Source organism: Triticum urartu, chromosome 2 (assembly GCF_003073215.2).
Source record: "Triticum urartu cultivar G1812 chromosome 2, Tu2.1, whole genome shotgun sequence".
NCBI lineage: Eukaryota > Viridiplantae > Streptophyta > Magnoliopsida > Poales > Poaceae > Triticum > Triticum urartu.
Window position 1 is genome coordinate 690167433 of NC_053023.1, and position 8755 is coordinate 690176187.

Consider the following 8755-nt stretch of genomic DNA (forward strand, 5'->3'; position numbering starts at 1 on the left):
GGACAATGATGGTAAATGTCACCATTAAGAAAGCTCGACTTGTCGTTAAGATGTTTTCTGACAAGTTCAAGGAGTTGACTACGATGAGACTTTCTCACTCGTAGCGATGCTAAGAGTCTGTTGGATTTGTGTTAGCGATTACTGCATTATTTATGAAATCTTGCAGATAGGATGTTAAAACATTGTTTCCTCGACGTTTTACTTGAGGAAAGGTTGTATGTGATACAACCGGAAGGTTTTGCCAATCCTGAAAGATGCTAATAAGTATGCAAAGCTCCAGCAATCCTTCTAAGGACTGGAGTAAGCATCTCGGAGTTGGAATGTATGCTTTGATGATGAGCAAAGATTTTGGGTGTATACAAAGTTTATGAGAAACTTGTATTTCCAAAGAAGTAAGTGGGAGCACTATAGAATTTCTAATGAGTATATGTTGTTGACATATCATAGATCAGAAATGACGTAGAATTTCTGGAAAGCATATAGGGTTATTTGGAAAGTGTTTTTCAATGGAAAGCCTGGATTAAGCTACTTGAACATTGAGCATCAAAATCTATAAGGATAGATCAAAACGCTTAATGGTACTTTCAAATGAGCACATACCTTGACATGATCTTGAAGGTGTTCAAGATGGACCAGTCAAAGAAGGAGTTCTTGCCTGAGTTGTAAGGTATGAAGTTAAGACTTAAAGCTCGACCACAGCATGTTGGGGAACGTAGCATAAATTCAAAATTTTCCTACGTGTCACCAAGATCTATCCATGGAGTCATCTAGCAATGAGGGAGGAGTGGATCTACATACCCTTGTAGATCGCGCGGGGAAGCGTTCAAGAGAACGGGGTTGATGGAGTCGTACTCGTCGTGATCCAAATCACCGATGATCCTAGCGCCGAACGGACGGCACCTCCGCGTTCAACACACGTACGAAGCAGCGACATCTCCTCCTTCTTGATCCAGCAAGGGGGGAGGAGAGGTTGATGGAGATCCAGCAGCACGACGACGTGGTGGTGGAAGTAGCGGGATTCCAACAGGGCTTCGCCAAGCGCTGCGGAAGGAGGGAGATGTGTCATGGGAGGGAGAGGGAGGCGCCAGGGCTTAGGTGGTGCTGCCCTCCCTTCCCCCCACTATATATAGGGCCAAGGGAGAGGGGGGGGGGCGCAGCCTTGGCCCTTCCTCCAAGGAAGGGTGCGGCCAGGGAGGAGTCCATCCTCCCCAAGGCACCTAGGAGGTGCCTTCCCCCTTTAGGACTCTTCCTTTCCCTTATCTCTTGGCGCATGGGCCTCTTGGGGCTGGTGTCCTTGGCCCATATAGGCCAAGGCGCACACCCCTACAGCCCATGTGCCCCCCCGGGGCAGGTGGACCCCCTTGGTGGACCCCCGGACCCCTTTCGGCACTCCCGGTACAATACCGATAACGCGCGAAACTTTTCCGGCGACCAAAACAAGACTTCCCATATATAAATCTTTACCTCCGGACCATTCCGGAACTCCTCGTGACGTCCGGGATCTCATCCGGGACTCCGAACAACTTTCGGGTTACCGCATACTAATATCTCTATAACCCTAGCGTCACCGAACCTTAAGTGTGTAGACCCTACGGGTTCGGGAAACATGCAGACATGACCGAGATGACTCTCCGGTCAATAACCAACTGCGGGATCTGGATACCCATGTTGGCTCCCACATGTTCCACGATGATCTCATCGGATGAACCACGATGTCAAGGACTTAATCAATCCCGTATACAATTCCCTTTGTCTAGCGGTACGATACTTGCTCGAGATTCGATCGTCGGTATCCCGATACCTTGTTCAATCTCGTTACCGGCAAGTCTCTTTACTCGTTTCGTAACACATCATCCCGTGATCAACTCCTTGATCACATTGTGCACATTATGATGATGTCTTACCAAGTGGGCCCAGATATACCTCTCCGCTTACACGGAGTGACAAATCCCAGTCTCGATTCGTGCCAACCCAATAGACACTTTCGAAGATACCTGTAGTGTACCTTTATAGCCACCCAGTTATGTTGTGACGTTTGGCACACCCAAAGCATTTCTACGGTATCCGGGAGTTGCACAATCTCATGGTCTAAGAAAATGATACTTGACATTAGAAAAGCTTTAGCATACGAACTACATGATCTTGTGCTAGGCTTAGGATTGGGTCTTTGTCCATCACATCATTCTCCTAATGATGTGATCCCGTTATCAATGACATCAAATGTCCATGGTCAGGAAACCGTAACCATCTATTGATCAACGAGCTAGTCAACTAGAGGCTTACTAGGGACATGGTGTTGTCTATGTATCCACACATGTATCTGAGTTTCCTATCAATACAATTCTAGCATGGATAATAAACGATTATCATGAACAAGGAAATATAATAATAACTAACTTATTATTGCCTCTAGGGCATATTTCCAACAGTCTCCCACTTGCACTAGAGTCAATAATCCAGTTCACATCGATATGTGATTAACACTCAAGGTCACATCCCCATGTGACTAACACCCAAAGAGTTTACTAGAGTCAATAATCTAGTTCACATTACCATGTGATTAACACTCGATGAGTTCTGGGTTTGAACATGTTATGCTTGTGAGAGATGTTATAGTCAACGGGTCTGAATCTTTCAGATCCGTATGTACTTCGCAAATCTCTATGTCATCTTATAGATGCAGCTACTACGCTATATTTGGAGCCATTTCAAATAACTGTTCTACTTGGAACTATTCTAAATTGTTGCTCCATTATACGTATCCGGTATCTCTACTCAGAGCTATCCGGATAGGTGTTAAGCTTGCATCGACGTAACTCTTTACGTCGAACTCTTTATCACCTCCATAACCGAGAAACATATCCTTATTCCTCTAAGGATAATTTAGACCGCTATCTGGTGATCTACTCCTAGATTACCTTTGTACCCTCTTGCCAGATATGTGGCAAGGCACACATCATGTGCGGTACTCAGCATGGCATACCGTATAGAGCCTATGACAAAAGCATAGGGGACGACCTTCATCCTTCCTCTTTCTTCTGCCGTGGTCGAGCTTTAAGTCTTAACTTCATAACTTACAACTCAGGAAAGAACTCCTTCTTTGACTGATCCATCTTGAACACCTTCAAGATCATGTCAAGGTATGTGCTCATTTGAAAGTACCATTAAGCGTTTTTGATCTATCCTTATAGATCTTGATGCTTAATGTTCAAGTAGATCAATCCAGGTTTTCCATTGAAAAACACCTTTCAAATGACCCTTTATGCTTTCCAGAAATCCTACGTCATTTCTGATCCACAATATGTCAACAACATATACTTATCAGAAATTCTATAGTGCTCCCACTCACTTCTTTGGAAATACAAGTTTCTCATAAACTTTGTATACACCCAAAACTTTGATCATCTTATCAAAGTATACATTCCAACTCCGAGATGCTTACTCCAGTCCTTAGAAGGATTGCTGGAGCTTTGCATACTTATTAGCATCTTTCAGGATTGGCAAAACCTTCCGGTTGTATCACATACAACCTTTCCTCAAGTAAAACGTCGAGGAAACAATGTTTTAACATCCTATCTGCAAGATTTCATAAATAATGCAGTAATCGCTAACACAAATCCAACAGACTCTTAGCATCGCTACGAGTGAGAAAGTCTCATCGTAGTCAACTCCTTGAACTTGTCAGAAAACATCTTAACGACAAGTCGAGCTTTCTTAATGGTGACATTTACCATCATTGTCCGTCTTCCTTTAAAATCCATATGTACCCAACAGCCTTACGACCATCAAGTAGTTCTTCCAAAGTCTACACTTTGTTTTCATACATGGATCCTCTCTCGGACTTTATGGCCTCGAGCCATTTATCGGAATCCGGGCCCACCATCGCTTCTCCATAGCTCGTAGGTTCATTGTTGTCTAGCAACATGACTTCCAAGACAGGATTACGTACCACTCTGAAGTACTACGCATCCTTGTCATCCCACGAGGTTTGGGAGTGACTTGATCTGAAGTTTCATGATCACTATCATAAGCTTCCACTTCAATTGGTGTAGGTGCCACAGGAACAACTTCCTGTGCCCTGCCACACACTAGTTGAAGAGACGGTTTAATAACCTTATCAAGTTTCCACCATCCTCCCACTCAATTCTTTCGAGAGAAACTTTTCCTCGAGAAAGGACCCGATTCTAGAAACAATCCCTTATTGCTTTCGAATATGAGACAGGAGGTATACCCAACTGTTTTTGGGTGTCCTATGAAGATGCATTTATCCGCTTTGGGTTCGATCTTATCAGCCTGAAACTTTTTCACATAAGCGTCGCAGCCCCAAACTTTTAAGAAATGACAGCTTAGGTTTCTCTAAACCATAGTTCATACGGTGTCATCTCATCGGAATTAAGTGGTGCCCCTTTTAAAGTGAATGTGGTTTTCTCTAATGCCTAACCCATAAACTATTGTGGTAATTCGATAAGAGACATCATGGTATGCATCATATCCAATAGGGTGCAGTTATGATGTTCGGACACACCATCACACTATGGTGTTCCAGGCTGTATTAGTTGTGAAACAATTTCCACAATGTCTTAATTCTATGCCAAACTCGTAATTCAGATATTCATCTCTATGATCATATCATAGACATTTTATCCTCTTGTCACGACGATCTTTCAACTTCACCTTGAAATTACTTGAACCTTTCAGTAATTCAGACTCGTGATTCATCAAGTAAATATACTCAACATCTACTCAAATCATCTGTGAAATAAGAACATAACGATATCCACTACATGCCTCAGCACTCATTGGATTGCACACATCAAAATGTATTACTTCCAACAAGTTGCTTTCTAGTCCCATTTTACTGAAACCGAGGCTTTCAGTCATCTTACCCATGTGGTATGATTTGCATGTCTCAAGTGATTCAAAATCAAGTGAGTCAAAACGGTCCATTTGCATGGAGTTTCTTCATGCATATACACCAATAGACATGGTTCGCATGCCTCAAACTTTTCAAAAACGAGTGAGCCCAAAGATCCATCAGCATGGAGCTTCTTGTTTTATACCAAAATGACTCAAATGGCAGGGCCACAAGTATGTGGTACTATCATTACTATCTTATATCTTTTGGCATGAACACGTGTATCACTATGATCGAGATTCAATAAACCATTCATTTAGACCATTTGAAGGTATTATTCAAATAAACAGAGTAACCATTATTCTCTTTAAATGAATAACCGTATTGCGATAGACATAATCCAATCATGTCTATGCTCAACGCAAACACCAATCTCGATGGTAGAGGGAGCGTGCGATGCTTGATCATATCAACATTGGAAACACTTCCAACACATATCGTCATCTCACCTTTTAGCTAGTCTCCGTTTATTCCGTAGCCTTTTGTTTCGAGTTACTAACACTTAGCAACCGAACCGGTATCTAATACCCTGGTGCTACTAGGAGTACTAGTAAAGTACACATTAACATAATACATCCAATATACTTCCATCGACCTTGCCAGCCTTCTTATCTACCAAGTATCTAGGGTAATTCTGCTCCAGTGGCTGTTCCCTTTATTACAGAAGCACTTAGTCTCGGGTTTGGGTTCAACCTTGGGTTTCTTCACTAGAGCGGCAACTGATTTGCCGTTTCATGAAGCATCCCTTTTTGCCCTTGCCCTTCTTGAAACTAGTGGTTTCACCAACCATCAACAATTGATGCTCCTTCTTGATCTCTACTTTTGTGGTGTCAAACATCGCGAATATCTCAAGGATCATCATATATGTCCCTGATATATTATAGTTCATCACGAAGCTCAAGCAGCTTGGTGGTAATGACTTCGGAGAACCATCACTATTTCATCTGGAAGATCAACTCCCACTCGATTCAAGCGATTGTTGTACTCAGACAATCTAAGCACAACTTCCACAATTGAGCTTTTCTCCCTTAGTTTGCAGGCTAAGAAAATCATCGGAGGTCTTATACCTCTTGACGTGGGCACGAGCCTGAAATCCCAATTTCAGTCCTTGGAACATCTCATATGTTCTGCGATGTTTCAAAAACGTCTTTGGTGCCTCAATTCTAAACCATTTAGCATTACGCACTGAACTATCATGTAGTCATCAAAACGTGTATGTCAGATGTTCGCAACATCCACAGACGGCGTTCGAGGTTCAGCACACTGAGCGGTGCATTAAGGACATAAGCCTTCTATGAAGCAATGAGGACAATCCTCAGTTTACGGACCTAGTCCGCATAATTGCTACTATAAACTTTCAACTAAATTTTCTCTAGGAACATATCTAAACAGTAGAACAGAAACGTGAGCCACGACATAATTTGCGAAGACCTTTTGACTATGTTCAGGATAATTAAGTTCATCTTATGAACTCCCACTCAGATAGACATCCCTCTAGTCATCTAAGTGATTACATGATCCGAGTCAACTAGGCCGTGTCCGATCATCACGTGAGACGGACTAGTCAACTTCGATGAACATCTTCATGTTGATCGTATCTTCTATACGACTCATGCTTGACCTTTCGGTCTCTTGTGTTCCGAGGCCATGTCTATACATGCTAGGCTCGTCAAGTTAACCGAAGTGTTTCGCATGTGTTCCGAGGCCATGTCTGTACATGCTAGGCTCGTCAACACCCGTTGTATTCGAACGTAAGAATCTATCACACCCGATCATCACGTGGTGCTTCGAAACGACGAACTTTCGCAACGGTGCACAGTTAGGGGGAACACCTTCTTGAAATTTTAGTGAGGGATCATCTTATTTACTACCGTCGTTCTAAGCAAATAAGATGGATAAACATGATAAACATCACATGCAATCAAATAGTGACATGATATGGCCAATATCATATTGCTCCTTTTGATCTCCATCTTCGGGGCTCCATGATCATCATCGTCACCGGCATGACACCATGATCTCCATCATCATGATCTCCATCATCGTGTCTCCATGAAGTTGCCTCGCCAACTATTACTTCTACTACTACAGCTAACGGTTAGCAATAAAGTAAAGTAATTACATGACGTTTATGTTGACACGCAGGTCATAAATAAATAAAGACAACTCCTATGGCTCCTGCCGGTTGTCATACTCATCGACATGCAAGTCGTGATTCCTATTACAAGAACATGATCAATCTCATACATCACATATCATTCATCACATTCTTCTTGGCCATATCACATCACATAGCATACCCTGCAAAAACAAGTTAGACGTACTCTAATTGTTGTTTGCATGTTTTACGTGGCTGCTATGGGTTTCTAGCAAGAATGTTTCTTACCTACGCAAAAACCACAACGTGATATGCCAATTGCTATTTACCCTTCATAAGGACCCTTTTCATTGAATCCGATCCGACTAAAGTGGGAGAGACAGACACCCGCTAGCCACCTTATGCAACTAGTGCATGTCAGTCGGTGGAACCAGTCTCACGTAAGAGTATGTGTAAGGTCGGTCCGGGCCGCTTCATCCCACAATGCCACCGAATCAAGATTGGACTAGTAACAGTAAGAATATTGAACAAAATCAACGCCCACAACTACTTTGTGTTCTACTCGTGCATAGAAACTACGCATAGACCTAGCTCATGATGCCACTGTTGGGGAACGTAGCATAAATTCAAAATTTTCCTACGTGTCACTAAGATCTATCCATGGAGTCATCTAGCAATGAGGGAGGAGTGGATCTACATACCCTTGTAGATCGCGCGCGGAAGCGTTCAAGAGAACGGGGTTGATGGAGTCGTACTCGTCGTGATCCAAATCACCGATGATCCTAGCGCCGTACGGACGGCACCTCCGCGTTCAACACACGTACGAAGCAGCGACGTCTCCTCCTTCTTGATCCAGCAAGGGGGGAGAAGAGGTTGATGGAGATCCAGCAGCACGACGGCGTGGTGGTGGAAGTAGCGGGATTCCAACAGGGCTTCGCCAAGCGCTGCGGAAGGAGGGAGATGTGTCATGGGAGGGAGAGGGAGGCGCCAGGGCTTAGGTGGTGCTGCCCTCCCTTCCCCCCACTATATATAGGGCCAAGGGAGGGGGGGGGGGGCGCAGCCTTGGCCCTTCCTCCAAGGAAGGGTGCGGCCAGGGAGGAGTCCATCCTCCCCAAGGCACCTAGGAGGTGCCTTCCCCCTTTAGGACTCTTCCTTTCCCTTATCTCTTTGCGCATGGGCCTCTTGGGGCTGGTGTCCTTGGCCCATATAGGCCAAGGCGCACACCCCTACAGCCCATGTGGCCCCCCGGGGCAGGTGGACCCCCTTGGTGGACCCCCGGACCCCTTTCGGCACTCCCGGTACAATATCGATAACGCGCGAAACTTTTCCGGCGACCAAAACAAGACTTCCCATATATAAATCTTTACCTCCGGACCATTCCGGAACTCATCGTGACGTCCGGGATCTCATCCGGGACTCCGAACAACTTTCGGGTTACCGCATACTAATATCTCTATAACCCTAGCGTCACCGAACCTTAAGTGTGTAGACCCTACGGGTTCGGGAAACATGCAGACATGACCGAGATGACTCTCCGGTCAATAACCAACTGCGGGATCTGGATACCCATGTTGGCTCCCACATGTTCCATGATGATCTCATCGGATGAACCACGATGTCAAGGACTTAATCAATCCCGTATACAATTCCCTTTGTCTAGCGGTACGATACTTGCTCGAGATTCGATCGTCGGTATCCCGATACCTTGTTCAATCTCGTTACCGGCAAGTCTCTTTACTCGT